The following is an 18,856-nucleotide window of genomic DNA, read 5'->3' as shown; positions in this document are numbered from 1 at the left end:
CTTAGTGTAGTATGTTGTGAAAAATCCATCAGACCTGATTTAAAACAAAATCGGTATTCTTTTGTTTAAATATATTTATATATATTGCAAATATATTGCAAACATATATATGTTTTCTGCAAAATATGTTTGGGAAATATGTTAGAGAGGCCGTTTTTTTGCGTGTACCTGTACCGAATACGAAAATGATCGCAATAATGGAGAGTTGTAGTGGGATTCTGTAACTCATTTTTGCTGTTATCGATAATTGTCGGTAAAATGTTTATAATTTCGATAATTAACGAAATTTTTCGGTAAGTTAACGATGAATAAAAAGTAGACGCTAGCCTCTTCCGACACAAACAGTGATGCCAACTTTTCTTTATGTTTTTAGTCATAAATTTCCGATTTAATTTTACCGATTTTTGTCGGTAACAGCAAAAATGAGATACAGAATCCCACTACTGGCTCCAAATACGTGCAACTCTAACGATATACGATCCCTCAAATATTGAAAATGAAAATCGAGGTGTAATAAGCTGTGTATGACGTGTTGAATGGGAAAAATTAAACTTAGTAAAAGCAATAATTCGGCCAACGTAACTGCTAAACGGTACTCCCAAAAACTGTAGAGAGTTGCTCGTGACATGGTATCGACACCTCAATTTATAAACAAAGCCCAAAGCCATGTTGTAAAGCTTCTCAACTCTCTTCAAGTTCTCTTGGTTAGTGCCAGAAACAAGGGCAATGCTGTAACTAAGGCGAAACATAAATAAAGCAAAAGAAAGTCGCTTACGAACAGATTGTGGTATTTTTTAACTTTTCTGAAAGGTCGTTATATTTCCTCTAAACTGATTTAGGTATAATTTTTAATTCTGTATCAAAATGTTGAAAAAAAATTGGAAAGTACAAGCCATTTGTTATTTGTTAAAATTAGTTGACCACTATTCGTTCAGTGTATAAAATGCGATTAAGATAAACGGAAACTAAAAAAACAAACAAAAAAAAAAAAAAAAAACAAGTAAAAAAATATCTGTTAGGGATAGGTAATGGAAAGCAATAATCGATTTTCGACTTTTCGATTTTGGTCTAAAACTAAAAATGCGATTTTTCGGTCTTGCGATTATTTCAGTTGTCATCAAATTCGACTTTCGACTTTTTCATAACCGCAGAAAATCGATTATAATCGACTATTCGTCGATTTTCGAGTTTGTTTTTGAAACTGTAAAACCGCCAAGCCCACAATCTACGAGTATGGGCAAACTCGAAAATCGATCACAAGATAATCGATTATGCGATTTTCCCTCCAGACAAAAGTCGACTACGACTTTTAAATTTTTGACTGCAAAAAGTCGATTAATCGAATAACCGAAAGTCGATTTGCCTATCCCTAGTATCAGTCGGCTTTGAGAGACAGAGATATACTCTTAACCTATGTGAATTGAAACTTTTGTGGTATTTTCAGTATTTTGACCATTATGGAAGTGGATCTCCAGGCACTACATATGGTGCCATAGGGGGTTTTTAGAACCTTCGAGCTGTATGCTCAAGAAGTATGGACTTGACATTGAAAAAATTTCACCATCGTAATTGCGGCGGCGAATGCAAGTTGCTTCAACAAGAAACAAAGTGATTCGATATCAGGTCTTAAAGTGAACTCATCCGAAATTTTGTGTGGGACGTACCGGATGTAGTGGACAAATATAGCTTATTTTGGTAGCCATATCTTTTCTGTAGATTTCAGTGGGTCATCGTTAGACAGCGGAATTTTATGCAACCCCTATTTTTGGTCCGATTCATATCAAATTTTGGGACTAGGCATATTTTTGGCTTCTGATAGAATTGCAATCGAAATATATGACATATGCAAATTTATGCAAAATGCATAAATTTTTGCATATGCAAAATTTATGTATTTTACATATTTTCTTATTCAACGAATATTTCAATAAAAGATGCAAAAAGGTGGTACTATAGGGGCTATATGAAGACGTGGACCTATACCAACGAATTTCAGGTGGAAAGTTTTATACCCCCAAGGAAGACTTAATACCAAATTTCACTCATTTCGGAGGGATATTGAGGCCACAACATAAAGCCCTATGTTTTCTTAAAAACTTTTACCGTCGTAATTGAGACAGCGAATGGAAGCTGCTTCAACAAAAATCAAGTTCGAGAGCAGGTCTTATCCAAAATTTTGTGCGGTAGGCACCCGAAAGAGTGGAAAAATCTAGTCCATATTCAAACCTGATCTATACCTGGTAGATATATTAGAGTGTGTAAAATATGGACGAAATCGGTCACTCCCTTTAAGACTTATCGTGCGAACATTTTCGAACTTTTGTGGGGGAGGTACCTGAAGGAGTGGACCGATATAGCATATCTTCGAACATAAACTATGTTTGGACAAAATATTACGAAGGCGAACTTTGGACCAAATCGGTTGATCCGTTCGAGAGTTATCTTGCGCTCCAACCACTACATACGGTGTCATAGGTTTTTTTGCAACTTTCAGGCTATTTTTCCAGGAAGTATGGACTTGCCCCTGATGAGACTTGTACCATCGTATGTAAGGCAGGGAATACAAGTTGTTACAACAAAAATCAAAGCGATTCGAGAGCAGGTCGTAAACTGAACTTTTCCGAAACTTTGTGAACCTATATAGTCCATATTCGAACCTGATCTATGTCCCGTAGAGATATTACTGTATGAATAGTAAGGACCAAATCGGTTGCTGCCTTTGAGAGTTGTCGTGTGCACTACGTAAAGATTTGAACTTTTGTGGAGGAGGTACCCGAACGAGTGGATTGATTGAGTCCATACACAAATTGTCCGAAGATTTTCGAACATTTGTGGGGAAAGTACCGGAAGGAATGAACCGATATAACCCATCTTCGAACTTAAAATAAGTTTGGAGAAAATATTACTTATTATATTAATATTTCATCCATTCGAGAGTTATCGTGCGCACCAGCCAGCTAGACAGACAGACGTACGGACAATGCTAAATCGAATCCAAATTGTCTGAAACGGATTTCATCCAAACATATTTGGAGTCTAAAGCCATTATTTCGATGAGGTACATTTTACCCGTATGAAAGTGTATATACCCTCGTTAGCATAAATAAAAAAATAAATAAATATATAAAAAACTAAAAAAAAAATATACTGAAATGTTATGTTGATGAGAAGCATCACCACAGAAAAAAATAAAATAAATCAAAAACCACTTTTTGAAAAAGTGTCCGACTTCACTCAGAAAACCCCATTTATATTCCTGATAAGCATTATATTCGAAATTGCCTTGTCCGTCCGTCTGTTGAAATCAAGTTACAGCTCTCAATTTTTAACATAGAGCTTTATAATTTGGTATAGAAGTTTTTACTCCGAAGGTGGTTGTTATTGAAAATAGGCTATATCGGCCCACATTTTGATATAGCCCCCATAGAACGGTTCCTCCCGATTTTCGGTATTTTCAGGTTTTTAGCCTTATTATTGCACCAAAATGGCTTAGTACTTAGACTTCGTTTGGGGTATTAAACCGTCCGCTCGAAATTTGTCGTTATAGGTCCACGTCTTTATATAACCCTCATAAAACGATTAGTCCCGATTTTCGGTATTTTGAAGGTTGTGGCCTCAATATCCCACCGATATGGCTGAAATTTGGTATTTAGTCTTCGTTGGGTTCGTACAACTTTTTACCTGAAATTTGTTGGCATATGCCCACGTCTTCATATAGCCCCCATAGAGCGGTACCTCCCGATTTTCTGTATTTTGAAGGTTGTGGCGTCAATATACCACTGAAATGACTAAAATTTGGTATTTAGCCTTCGTTGGGGGTACAAAACTTTCCATCTGAAGGTTGTCGGTATATGTCCACGTCTTCATACAGCTCCCATTGATCGGTAACTCCCGATTTTCCGTGGTTTGAAGGTTGTGTTCCCAATATACCACTGAAATGTCTGAAATTTAGTAGTTAGTCTTCTTTGGGGGTATAAAACTTTTCACCTGAAATTTGTCGGTGTAGGTCAACTTCCTTATAAAGCCCCCATAGAGCGGTACTTTCTGATTTTCGGTATTTTGAAGGTTGTGGCCTCAACATCACCACGCAATGGCTGAAATGTAGTATTTAGTCTTCGTTGGGGGTGTAAAACTTTCCTTCATATAGTCCCCATAGAACGAAATTTTTAGCAAGGGTACAAAATATTCCTAGCAAAAGAAAAAAAAAAATCAGATGGCATACGCCCACATTTTGCCAAAGGCCCCATGTAAGCGTACCACCCAATTTATGATTTTTTTGAAGATTTTGGTCACATTTTTGTACCGAATTGGTTATTAATTGAAATTTTATGTTCCCAGAAGATAGAAAAAGTACTCGCAAAAAACTATCCTAATCTTATCTTACTTGTTTTAAGCATAAATGTAGTCATTAGAATAAAATGTAGTCATTATAGTTCCGAAGATATAGGTATTTTAATATCACATTGTTGAAAAGTGCTGAAAAGTGTTCTTCGTTGAAAAAAAAAAACTTTTAAAGTTTTCAAGTTCTTGTTTTTAAAGTTCGCGTGGAATTTGTTAGGAAATTGTGAGCAGCGGAACTTCTTCCAGACGAAAATATGCTACCTGTTAATGAATTCCCTTTGCTAATGATTAAATATCATGTCTCCGCCACTTAACTTTTACTTTCAATGGTGTTTTGTAAGTCATTACCTTAAGTTGTAAGCTAAACATATTTTAATCACGAATTTAGTTTTAGTTGTTTTTTATTTTGCACAACAAATTTCCAAAAACTTTACCAAATTTCTCCAAATCAACAAAAACATTATTAGTGTCATTGTTGCTCATCACAACAAACACATCAAAGCGAACTTAAAATTTCGCTTTAAACGTTTTCATGCTTCCACGAGAGATTTAAAATTTTTTTATTCATTAATTAATTTACTCGAAGGCAAACTGAAGTAAATAGTTTTAAAAGTTGTTGGTTTTTTGTCAGTCAGTTTCTTTAAGAGACATTAAAACAATGACCTAAGCGCATCATTAACGCCAATACGTGCCCAAATGTTCATAAATCTAAGTGGACGGACTGACTGAACGAACAAAAGTAGCATCAATGCGGACATGTTATCCAGAGAGAAGCTACAAATATGCTAACAAAATCCCATCATCACCATATCGCTCCACACACCGTTTGACTAAGCCAATGCAGGCAAATGATAAATTAACAAAGAGGAAACTACGTTTAGTGGGTTTAGCCGGCTCCCCCAGAAGAAGATGAAGAAAAAAAATGGTAAAACGGAGGTGGAAACATTTGACATGTGTTCACAGTCTTGTAATGAAGATGGTTGCTAACGATTTTTTCAAATCGGCATTGATCTCGTGGGGAAACACTATTTTCGAAAATTAAATTTTAAGTTCAGGGAAAAGAGTAATCAAATTATTGAGTGGAAAGATTTTTGTAATAAATATTACAGCAATAAATCCTCAACTGTATTTAATAAATCCAGTACAAATCAAATATCAATCAAAGGTATATTTTTGGAGGATTTGAATGGCAGTCAGCTGATATTTGTTCATAGCACAATTACGTTTGGATAAAATCGGTTTCTCCCTTTGAGGCTTATCTTGTTTACTACCCAGTTTTGTTGGTGCCGTCAGGCTTTTTGGAGCTTTTGGAAAGAGAATTCAGTACTTGTCCCCGAAAAAACGTGTACCGTCGTAATGGGGAAAGTGAATACAATTTGTTATAATAAAAATCAAAGGCATTGTGAACCTATATAGTCCATATTCGAACCTTATCTATGTCTTGAAGAGATATTAGGATATGAATAGTAAGGACCAAATCGGTTACTGACTTTGAGAGATGTCGTGCGCAGCATTTAACCGAAAAGTTTTGAACTTTTGTGGAGGAGGTACCTGAAGGAATGGACCGATATGTTTTATTTTCGAACGAAGTTGGAAAAATATTATGAAGGTCAAACTTTGGACCGAATCGGCAGATCCGTTCGAGAATTATCTTGCACTCTAACCACTACACACGGTGTCATGAGGGTTTTTTGCTTCTTTCAGGCTATTTTCTCAGGAAGTATGGACTTGCCCCTGATGGAATTTATACCGTCGTGTGAGGGGCGGCGAATACAAGTTGCTACAACAAAAAGCAAAGCGATTCGAGAGCAGGTCCTAAATTGAACTTTACCAAAATTTTGTGTGGGAGGTACCCGAGGGAGTGGACCGTTTAAGTCCATATTGGAACCTTATTTAAGTCTGGTAGAAATTTCACGAAGAGCAAAGTATGGACCGAATCGGTTAATCCCTTCAAGAGTTATTGTGCGCACAAACTTTAGGAACATTTTTGAACTCTTGTGGGGGAGGTACCGGAAGGAGTGGACCCATATAATCCATCTTCGAAATTAAACTAAGTTTGGACAAAATATTACGAAAGCCGAATTTTGGTTCGAATCGGCTATCCGTTCGAGAGTTAGGGCTGGAGCGCACAGCCAGCCCTAACAGACGGACGGGCAGACATACACCCGGGCGGACATGGCTAAATCACTCTAAATTGTCTGAAACGGATTTCGTCCAAACACACTTGAGGTCTAAAACCCTTATTTCGATGAGGCACATTTTGCGGTATGAAAGCATATATTCCCCTTGTTAGCATAAATGCTGAGGGTATAAAGAATTAAATTGTCCACCTCATGACATTGGACAAATGTTCCAAAAATGTTGGGCGTAACGTTTTACATCGAATTCGGAAATATTATCCTTAAACCATATTCATTCTAATGTCAAACACTTGTAAAAATGTTCCCCATTATGTAAGGTCTAAAATGTTAGGTTAGATAATTTTTAAGTCATTTCTTTGTGTTTCCCTTTGAAATGGTGTAAAATTTCGTTATAACCCGTAGGATTACAACCCGCACCAGCAACACAACAACGAACCGGTCCTCCTAGTGTGTAGCATTGACCAAAACACCATGCACAGTTAGTTAAGTCAGTAGCCAAGTGTCATCTAGGCAGATGACCAATGGCAGACGGGCAGACGACTACTCACTGGGACATTGGATAGTCAAACAATTGAACAAGACATGGATTTTTTTGATGTCTAAACTAAGAGGAGACTCAACTGCAGACGCATTGAGGCTAACTCACACACAAAAGTTGGCGTTGAAGTTCAGCACACCTTAAGGCTAAAAAATAAAAATTCGATAACAAATGATCACTCACTGAGTGACAGGTTTTCGAACAACGATTTCAAATTGATTTTTACAAAAAATTTTTAAAGAAAAGTTTCCAATTTATTTTTAAAACTTAGTTTTGAAGATTTTAGCCGAAAAAAAAACCAGTAACGAAATATATAGGTTTCTCAAATGTAGGTTATTTGGCCAAAGGCAATGGCATATTAATGATGTTTTTCGGTTTCGTATTGATTTCGACTCTGCACTGATGACCCGAAAAAATATTTGACAACTTAATAGATTTCTAATGTTTGTTTTTCTTATGGCTGTTAAGTGTTTGGTGCTTGCTTCAAGAACTAAAGAGAAGTCTTAATAATGTATGCAGTAAGAACCAATTAATGATTTGGTCTAAATATTCTCGTTGTTATTGTGGTGGTTGTGGTTGATTTTGGTTTGTTAAATGGATTAATTTTACTTGTGGTGAAATATTGAGGCCAAAAGCGAAACCGTTTTTGTTAATAGTATGTTATTAAAACTGTTAAGATTAATTACATTGAAGTAAAATTTGTTAATTCATTCGAGAGGGTGTTGAATCTATTGACATAACAGTAACAGATAAAAAGAAGTTGGATAATCAATTATTATTTCGTTGATATGAATGTGGAGTGATATAACAATTAAAAGGGTCTAACACATCAAACTCATTGATTATTACATTATGATAGTCCTATAGTAATCCTAAGTGTTGTTGTCTGTGTTGCAAAGTTAGGTTATGTTTAGACTAGTTCACAGTCTTGTTGTTTATCTCTATTTCAAAAACTATGCTGTTTTGTTGTTCTCTTTAAATTGACTTGTTCATGGTCGTTTTTTAAAATAACATTTGATCTATATTTATTTTCTCCAGGATTGTAGTTCGCTGAGTAGAGTAGAAAACACATTTTAATTGGTTTCGGAGACATATGCAACATTATTTCAATGCCCATGAAAGCGGCATCAAAATATAGTTTTTCACCCGACGTACTCTTTTGAAACAAAAAAAAAAAAAATAAAAACTTAGAAAGTAGAATTTGTTTGCTTTCAATAGGTTTCAATATATTGTAATTAAAGTTTACACACGTTGGGCGCCATTTGGGAAGCGAAATCTGACATTTGTTCAAAATGTGTAGAAGTTTTTAAGGTGTTTTATATCAATTCCTAAATAAAACACTAAAACAAATGATAAAAAATGGGATTTTTTTGTAAAATAAAAAAATTTTCACACTGATATAAGAGAGAAGTTTTATTGAAAAATTTAAAAAATAAGTAAGCAAGGCTTTGTCGACAGAGATATACCTTCCTACCTACAGAGATATACCATTTCTTCTGTTTTGAAGCATTGCAATTGCAAATCCAAAAATATCATCGTTTGCTCCAAACATACAAAACAAAAACAACTTGCGAAATTCCTCAATATTGTAAAAATAATTGACAAAAGCTATGGTAGCAACTATCATAATCTAGAATTTTTACAAAAGCTTTTGACAGCCCAGAAAACATGTTATTGAAATTTTTAGATTTTGGTGTAACTCAACTATCAAAACACAAAGAAGAGTGAGAATGAAGAAACAAATAAAAACAAGAATCTCATGGTGTACGCACAAAAACGAATTGTTCTACAAACATCCGATACGGGACAAGGGAGACTTCTCTCACAAAAACGAACGAAGATAAAAAAGATAAGGGGAACTCATACAAACAAAACTCACCAAATGGTTTTTTTTTTACCATGGCACTGTGGCTTAGCTTGTATGGGAGAGAGCGACAAAAATATTTGTAATCAACATATCGATCTGAAAATTTTACCGTAAACTCGTAATGACTAGAAGATAATTTTCCCCAAAAATCGTCAGGATTGGTCCACTTTTAGGTATAGACCCCACATAACGGTACTTTCAGTTTTTTATTAATTTCAAGATTTTGTTTTTATTTTTCAAAGTAAATTCGCTGTAATTGGACATTTTGTGTTCTTTGGTGGTATTAAACATCTTGCGTAGGTCCATGGTCGATAGAGGTCCATGTTTTGGTATATGCCCCATATAGACCTACCTCCCGTTTTTAATTATTTCACGATTTTGGCCATATTTTCCAACTGATTGTGCTGCAATTTGACATTTCGAGTTTATAATCAAATATTCTTGTCAAAATTCATCAATATATGTCCACATTTTGGTATAGTCCTATAGTCCCGATATTTGGCATATTTAAGTATTTGGCCTAAATTTTCTACAAAAAATTTTGTAAAAATCTAGACATTTGATGAATTTTCTTCTTGACAAGAAATTAACTGGTAACAAATATCAATAATATGAGGCACAGAATATTCTTACTAGGTGGGTTAACATATGGACCAAGGGCGTACCAGATTATATTAGATGTAAACAATGTCCTATGGGTCTCAAACAGGGAATATCTGGAAACTAAGATGTTTTACGCGATGTTTAGTTCGCGAGGATGGGTTGGCATCTATTACAATAAATACTAGCTACAGGATGTCTTGATTAGGAGAGTTCCCAGATCGACTTAAAATGTACCTGGATATATAAAGAGTAAACAAGACCACACAGGTGGTCCTGCCTGCAAATTTAACCATTCTACGTTATTTAGTTTTCTGTGTGGAGCTTAAATCTACGGCAGGCCTTCCGCGTTTTTACTTTCAACGTCAGATAATTCTTGAAGTGGCATGTATCCTTCAAAAATAAAAGTGTCTTTTATAGCAAGCCAATTTGCATGATGTTTATAAATTTTTTAGTTCTCTTGTTGTGTATCCAGATTTTTGAAATTCCTTTGCAGATATAGTTTATACGATCTGACAACTTAGAGAAATCATATCCCGCAACATCCAGCTGAACGTTTGCTATAATTTCTTCGAATACCGTCAGTCCCATGGTGGCAGTGACAAAGTTTTTTGAACACCATATATCAAAAACATACAAAGGTGATAACACATATTCATACTGTAATAATAAAAACATCTTTTTTTATAAAATAAGATCGAAACAAAATGCAAAACAATAACACCAATAGCTTGAAAACACCCAAAAACCCTATACTAAACATTCACAAAACTCCGAGTATACTCAGTATAATGAAAACAGAGTACCGCTCGGCAACTTTCGGCAGACGAGATAACTTTTTTTTAATTCCGGACACTTCCACGAACATTTAAATAAAAATAACTTGAGGATCCGCGAGGAGCCAAGGTACTAAAAATCTATTTCTTTTCACAATATTAAATAAAAAACACTCACAAAAATACATTTCAAAAGAGATGAATTTTACCACAAAATAAAGATACAACATTATAATATTATCAATTAAAAACAATAACAATACCATTAACTTTAACTTCTATTTCTTACTATAGTAATATTACACATTAGTTTTTTTGTGATATCACTTGTAACTTGTCACTACGCTAAGGGAAATGTCAATGTCTCAATGTTTTTAAATGGAAATGCTCACTTCTACGGCTCTGCTTTAGCAAGTACCGTTAGAAGTTGTAAAAAGAAAGCCGGAAGACTAAAATTTGATGTGTGTACGATAGATTTGAATAGTTACAATCATAATTTGTAGACATCGATTTTTGTATTTTTGTCGCGGGCTGGGACCACAGTGCACGGCGTCGAATAACGAGATAAGAGAATAACATTGTCGAAGAAAAGAGAATAATATTGTCCAGCAGACAAAAACTATTGTTGGATATGACAACAACTATTGTTGGATATGACAAAAGCAATTGCTTTAATTAACAAAAACATATTTTTGGACTCACAATACTACAAGCGGAATCTAACAATATCTTTACAATACATATTTTGCTCTTCCAATATTTTTGGATCAATCATATTGTGTTCTCTGCGTGTACCGGAAGCAGTGGACCGATATGGCTCTTCTTTGAATTTAAACTATATTTGGACAAATATATGGAAGGCCAAATTTTGGACCGTATCGGCAGATCGTTTCGAGAGTTATCGTACGCTTCATGCACTACACATGGTGCCGTAGGTCTTTTCACAGCTTTCGGTCAATTTTCTCAGGAAGTATGGACTTGTCCCTGAAAAAAATTATATCGTCGTAATGAGGACAGCGCACAGTGGATCCACCCATTGGCCAAAAATAAAAAAAATTGAATGTCAAAATTTTGGTACAACATCTCGCAATTCTGACAGCTATGACATGGACCTTTTTAAAAATATATTCATTTTTGTTACATTCGAACGTGATCTTCTTAAGAATAGTTCAAAAGTCAGAACATTTGACTAATATTTTTGTTGTGAGTACAACTTATATTTTAAGTGCAATTAAATATATTCAAAATATCGCGAAACTAATTGGTATAGCAAAATATTATAGTGGGGTTTGAAGGAGGAGATAGTAGCTTAGTTTTCATTAAAAATAGTGTTTTAGCGTGTTGTGGAATTCTAATTAGCTGCATATTTTCTTAGTGTATTTTGTAATGCCAATTCGATCATATACTTAAATTTGACCTAAGGTTTTAGTCATGATGCCCACCAGTGCCCACCTCGGGAATAATTTTCTAAAGTAGGTTATAGGTTTAAGATAATTCAGTATTAAAATCAGCTGCCATCTAGTGCCAGACTATAAATGGTGGGTCGCAGAATAAGGCTGCCCTAGAATATTGTTTCTATGGATATATTAGGGTATAGCTCTGTTATAACTATTCTTACCGCATACCCCCTTCGGAGGGGAAATGGGGGAGAATGTTACGCTCGTGGTTTCTTAAAACACTCTTCGCAGCAGCACAAAGCTGTAACCGGCGCATTGGCTTGATTTTACACTCTAAATATTTTTGGCCACTTTCTCCATACAAGTGGATCCACTGTGCAGCGATTGTATTCACTGTTTGTTTGCAAAAGTAATCAAAGCGATTCGAGAGCAGGTCCTAAACTAAACTTTTCCGAAATTTTGTGTGAGAGGTACGCGAAGGAGTGGACCGAAAGAGTCCATATTAAAACCGCATCTATTTTTGGTAGAAATTTTACGATGCGCAAGGTATGGACCAAATCGGTTACACCCTTTAAGACTTATCGTGCACACAATTTTTTCGAACATTTTCGAACTTTTGTGGGTGAGGTACCTAAAAGAGTGGACCGATACGGCTCATCTTTGGCCCTAGTCTAAGTTTGGACAAAATATTACAAAGACCAAAGTTTGGACCAAATCGGTTGATCCATTTGATAGCTATCGTGCGCTCCAGCCAGACAGACGGACGAACATTGCTAAATTGACTCCAACAGAAGTAAACAAGTTTTTTTGTGTTCTTTCTTGATTTCTGGCCAAACCATGCAAAATTCAAACCTGTGCTCAAAGAAAGAACTAAATAATACCCCTTGGGCAACATGGTTCTAGTGTATGACTTTTCGATTTATTCACTGCATCCCTCTAAAATCGATGCTGACATTTGGAAGTTTTGATTTCAGTGTTTTTCGATTTTTTCTTATAATTAGAGATAGATAATAACTACAAACTAGTTATAGGATTGTAGAACTCGCGATTCCACGTCGTTCGATGTATATCTCATGAGTGTGCTCCGTACAGCTTCCTAGTAATAGGAGTCCCAAGGCGAAAATTTGGTGCGTCCATTTTCTGAAAAAAAACCTATTTTTTGGCTTTAAAATTTACAACTGTCGTACAGGTACCCCTGAACCCCGCGTGATTTTAGTTTTTTTACGTGCCGGACTAAAACGCCGGATATAGATACCTTGAAAGTAGGAAAATCTGCAAAAATATATTTTAACAATTCCGCGAATTGAACCGCGATTATCTTTGATTATTTTTACATAAATGTAATCCTTAATACGCGATTATAATATTTGCCAAAAAGGTGTGTCACAAATTACAAAGATTCGGGAGTAATATCCCTATTTATCCCAAAATAGAATGTGGTGGCACATCCGCAGTTCTTGACGAATCTGTCTAAAATAATTTATATTGACGTATTTTTAATAGGCGGCCATTGAAATCGGATGCACCTTATAATCATATGCACATCGCGTAATTTTTGCCCACTTGAAGGTTTTTTGATGAAGATGCAACTGACGACACACTTTGGCCGCTGAATGAAACATGGGAAAATCCATGCGTATTGATAAACATGGACTCCCTGTATCCGAAAAGCACATGCACCTCAACTGGTTTAAACGGATTCGCGAATTACACGCTTTTTAACTTTTGTGTTTTTTCTTTGGTTGTGATTTCAATATTACTCTGTACTTCTTAACTCTATTGTTTATCATTCTAAGCAAATATACTTTCAGGATGACAAACTATTTTCCTCGAAGAAGTTTTAGCAAAATACTCCAGGTTTTGTATGGAAATTTAGCGAAATAGTAGAATAACTCCTAAAAATGTTTCTCCAATTTTTTTTCAACCAAAAATATATTTTTGAAATAATATTCCCACAATAACTTTTTGTCTTTTGTTGTTGCTGTAATATGCATGTTATGAACCCAATCTTTATCATTTTGGTCTCACATATTTCTATGCGTTGTCTAGATGCTGTAGAGATTTTAAATTTATTTTATTGAGATTTATATGGACTTTGAGTTAGAATAAATTAAATTTACTCTAAGTTTTTTTACTATTTCTTGATTTTCCGCGAAAATAAAAACAAATTTAGAAATATTTTAACATCAGCGGATAGATATAACATTCTGTTAACGATTTATACATATATTTTCTTATTAAAACCCAAAGGGAATTTTTAAATATTTTTTTCTTTATAAGGGAACAAAACCCCCTATAACTTTTGGGTGCAGCATCCAATTTTGTGAACGCGAACATATTTAAAACCACAATTTTTTGTTAACTTAAGTACCAAAAATCGCCGCTGCGCTCGCAAAAAGAATATTTAATTTTTTTCAATGGGTTTGAAAAGGAATTTTGAAATTTACCATATACCCTCGTCAGCATAAATGCTGAGGGTATAAAAATAGTAATTATTCCCGTTACCCAAAAGGAATTAAAATTGTTGTAATTAATCACAGTTTAATACAAAAAATCAAGAAAATCTACACGTACAATCATTGATAAAAATGGATTTTAAATATTAAGTCGCGAAAGTTGGACCCAAGTCCACTGCGCAATTTTTTTAATTTTTTATTGGACAGCTGATAGAAAAACAAAAAATAAAAAAATATTTTTTCTATTCGGACCAATATAAAAGAAGTTATGAGTAGTGCTTCGCATATAGTTTTTAAAGAATTCGAATTTTTCTGGACCATTAAAAAAAATAAATAAAAAATCATCTGAAAATAAACTGAAATGTTTGGCTGAGTAGCAACATCAACACAGCAAAAAAAAGGAAATCAAAAAAAGTGTCCGATTTCACTCAGAATTCCCCTATATGTTTCAGAGATTAAAATGCAAAATAGATTTACACATTTTTTTATTGATGACTTTCGGTTACTTTGAAAGGAATTTGAACCTTTGAGATGCATTATATTAGGTCCTAAACACTGATCCACCAATCGACACAATCAATTTTTATGGTTGGGCGCCAAGCAGAAATAACCTTTCTTGATCATATTTAGGCGTGCCCAACAACAAATCAATAAGGAATACAACGATATATCCATTAAAGAACAAAATATCATCCTATTAAAATGTTTGTAAAACAACTAACCTTACCTCCATTCATCTTCAACTCATCTCTGTTGCTATTGTCAACTTTTTCAAGAAACAAAGAAAGAAAATGCATTTAGAAAGCGAAAATCTGCACTTTAATCTTCTTATTTATTTAGTAATTTTCATTGGCCTTTTGTTGATGTGCGTGTCAACATGCCAAAATAAATTCCTGTGGTTTGTGATGTTGACCGTGATGATGTTGAGGTTTGATGATGTTAGTGGTTAGTGATGTCTAATTTTCTAAAGCCGACAGTTTTTCTAATTAGTCATGTCAAGTTAGTAGTGGCACACATAAACCGCATATCACAAGCTTACAACAAACAACTGGGTGGATTGTAATGGAATTAACGCATGCGCAGCACGTTGGCAAAAAAGGTGAAATTGCATGGGAGGAAGAAAAAAAAGTGGGTGAGCTTTAACAGATGCAAGAAACAAATAATAACAAGATATGTTATTCTTATCTTTTAAGTTGAAGACTGCTTCGTACAAATATCAGGCAGAAACATAAACTTCAAGGTTCAACAGAGCAGCAATAAATTACTAACATCCGTGTTTCATTACCCAATTGCCTCTAGTTCAATATATTTATTGATGTTCAAAATAACTGATGACTAGTTTTTGAGACTAAAGTGAAATAGTGAGTGAGTGAAATAGTGAATGTAATTTAATCTTCACAAGATTTTCTCCCAAAACAAAATTAAAACATTAAGTAAAATTTTGAGGACTTCCAAGCTTCACTCTAACCTCCACAGTGTACAATTCATTTTTTACAATTTAACAAAAAATTTTTAATAAAACAGAAGAAAAACTACTTTAACCATGGCGCAGCAACAGCAGTGTGCCACAAGTCACGTTAAATATTAACTGGAGCAAACACGTAAATACACCTGATGAACTATAATTTTCACCCAAGACCTCATGATAATGCGAAAGGCCGGCAAGATTGATGGTTGAAGAGCAAATGCAGACCGTTAAACAGATAGACAAGCAAAGTAAGGAAAACATAACCTCCGTTAAAACTAGAGAAAATACTGATGAAAATTGCACGCACCCAAAAAACCATCAGAAACTACGACTCAACAACATTTTAACCCCTGGCTGACCAAAATGAAAACAAGAGGGAAAAGTTGGAAAAAAACAAAATAACTTTCATTTGTTTAAGGCGAAATAAATAAAAAAAAACAAAAGCATGTGTCCAAAATAACAGAAAATCGTCATCATCAACATATGTAATTTTATTCTGCACTTGCACCATACAATTTTCAATTTTAGTTTTTTTTTTGGCCAGCGGTCAACGTTATGGTCACATTCCGCTGTAAGTGTTTTTTATTTCTCTCTCTCCCCATCCAACAACAATTTTCGGTATTTGTAGTGATTTTTGTGCTTAGTCAGTTAGACAGATAGATAGATAATTATATTTATTAACATTAATAAAATTAGACCATAACATTTTCATTTCTTTCATGAAACCAAACAAAATCTAAGCCGGCACATGCCGCCGTTTGTTTTGTTACTGGTGGTGCAGTAACAAACAAAACGCTTGGTTGAGTTTTAAGTATATTTTCTGTTTTATGTATTTAGGAAAGTTTGTTTAGATTCCAGAGCAAATAAATAAAGAGAAGTTGAGTTAGAATAGAAGCCAAGCCAAGTGAACATCTGGTGAGCTAGTTAACCACACATGTAAAAGTAATTGAACCCATGTGAAATTTAAATATTTTGCAAGCGCTAGTAAGTTTAAGTTTGGGAACCAAATGACTCATTACTGATCCAATGAGACTCCTTAGTTTTTTCGTTCAAATATATTTCACTTGTACAATATAAACTCCTTTCTCACCCACAAAGTATAATTTGGACCTAGTGTGAATTAGGACAAAGGTTCACTAGCTCATCAAATTTTACAACACATAAGCCAAACTTCAATATTCTCCATCTGGGTAAAGCCATATTTGACCAAATTCGCCAACATTTCAGTCTGTATAATTCAATCTTCACAAGATTTTTTTCCACCGAAGGATATCTGGTTTACATTTGCTGCGATATCTTATCTTTGTTTAGCTACCCTATGATTTCATAGTTCACATATTGTTCAACTTATGACTCATATATCTCAATTAAGTTTTATTGGTTCATCAATTGTGCACTAGTTCATCTATGGCTAACTGTTTAAAGGTGCAAAGACAGTGAGAAATTCAGGCTTATCCAAGCCTCATTTTATGTAAAAGAATAAAGAAATACAAGATCGCATTTTATCTAAGTAGAACCTCCCACTTATTCTTTTACATGAAAGTGAGCGTGAAGTAAGCGTCGAATTTCATTGTGTTTGCACCTTAATAGCTGACCAATAGATTTCTAGCTGTCCAATAAATAACTCATTGCTCATTAACGTTCTACTAACTCAATTGATCACTAGTTTGACAATGGGTTAAAAGCTTATGAATGGTTCAATAGATGATTCACTGATCGAGTGCGGTTAACTAGTAAATAATTCACTAGCTGGCGAATGGATTATTAGCTCATCAATGGTCTACTATCTGCCTAATGGTTCCACTAACCAGCCGAAATGATTGACTTAGGGGATGGAAGATACCAAGGAACGGTCCTGACCGGTTTTAACATGGCAAAGCCCAGGATTTATCTTGGTACTTCTTTCATCTCAAGTGGACACTGACCTCCCCGTGGTGTCACCTGGGGAACTGCCTTAACATCGTTTACCCATAAGAACGTTAAAAACTTGGGTTTGGGCGTCGGGTTAGTAACCCTCCCCTAGAAAAAACAGCCTACTATGAAAAAACGAAAGAAAAGAAAAACAAACTCCTCTAAAGTTGATGAACCCCGCAAACGTTTTAAGGACCATGATTTGCGAATCGGCACCTGGAATGTTCGCACTCTTTATAGAGAAGGTGCAGTGTACGCATTGGCAGATGTACTTGAAAAGTACAAGGCAGACATTACTGCCGTACAGGAAATACGATGGAACGGGAAAGGCGTAACACCATCTAAAGGTGACGCACTGTATTATAGCTGCCATGACACAAAGCAAGAGTTTGGTTGCGGATTTGTAGTTGGTCGGAGGTTAAATCATCTGGTCTCCAGCTTCACCCCAGTGAATGGAAGACTCGCTGCAATTCGATTAAAAGCAAAATTCTTCAACATCAGATTTATTTGCGCTCATGCTCCCACTGAAGACAAAGACGAGTAGACCAAAGATATATTTTACGAGAGCTTAGAAGAAACTTATGACCGTTGCCCTGCCCATGACATTGAAATTATACTAGGCGATTTTAATGCCAAAATTGTAAAGGAGAATATCTCTGGCCCAACAGTCGGGAAATTCAGTCTCCACAGTGAAACATCTGACAATGGTATGAGGCTGATAGACTTTGCAGCTGCAAGAAACATGGTAGTTAGCAGTACCAGATTTAAGCATCTCGATATTCATAAGGGCACCTGCCCGCGGGAGTTTGTTAGTTCTCCTACCGGGCGCGTCCCCACCGGCGGATAGGGGGAGGAGGATGGTCGTACCACTCTGTCCAATACCTATTGCATGGTGGGTCTGGGGCAGAGAGGTGGGATTATCCACCTCTGGAAACCTTGAGTTTCCCGCGGACAAAAAACTGACTATGGGGGTGTTCCCCTAAAACAAAAAACAAATATGGAAGGAAAAAAAGAAGAAAAAGTTACGGTGCAGGGCCTAATAAACCCAGTGCCGGCGGGGACCAGTGATCTGCCTACGAGTCACACCCCGTCGATATCATGCGATCGTGAGCAATCTCCCATAGATGTGGGTGCCTTGGCATCTGTGGTCGAAGGTAATGCTACAAGCACACAACCTAGTGTAAAACCTAGTGTAAAAACGGAGGAGGATAAAGGGCAGCACAGGGGGAGGATTAACTTGACCCAACTATCTGATGATGGTAGCGACCCTGATTCCGAATCCGATAGCTGCGGCAAAACAAACACCACCGTGGTGGAAAATCCCATGAAAGAGGAAGTCCACAAGATGGTAGAAGAAGTGA

At 35.5% G+C, this 18,856-nt stretch overlaps 1 protein-coding gene across 1 annotated transcript in view; it reads right to left on the bottom strand.

Moving 5' to 3' along the window:
* The window catches only part of mwh (multiple wing hairs), a 207,632-nt gene that overhangs the window by 135,433 nt on the left and 53,343 nt on the right, over positions 1–18,856 (bottom strand). The window lies entirely within an intron of this gene.

Source organism: Musca autumnalis, unplaced genomic scaffold (genome assembly GCF_047663935.1).
Source record: "Musca autumnalis isolate F117 unplaced genomic scaffold, ASM4766393v1 scaffold_5, whole genome shotgun sequence".
Taxonomy (NCBI): domain Eukaryota; kingdom Metazoa; phylum Arthropoda; class Insecta; order Diptera; family Muscidae; genus Musca; species Musca autumnalis.
Note: the sequence above shows the minus strand (reverse complement) of the source record. Positions and strands in the feature narration are given on the sequence as shown.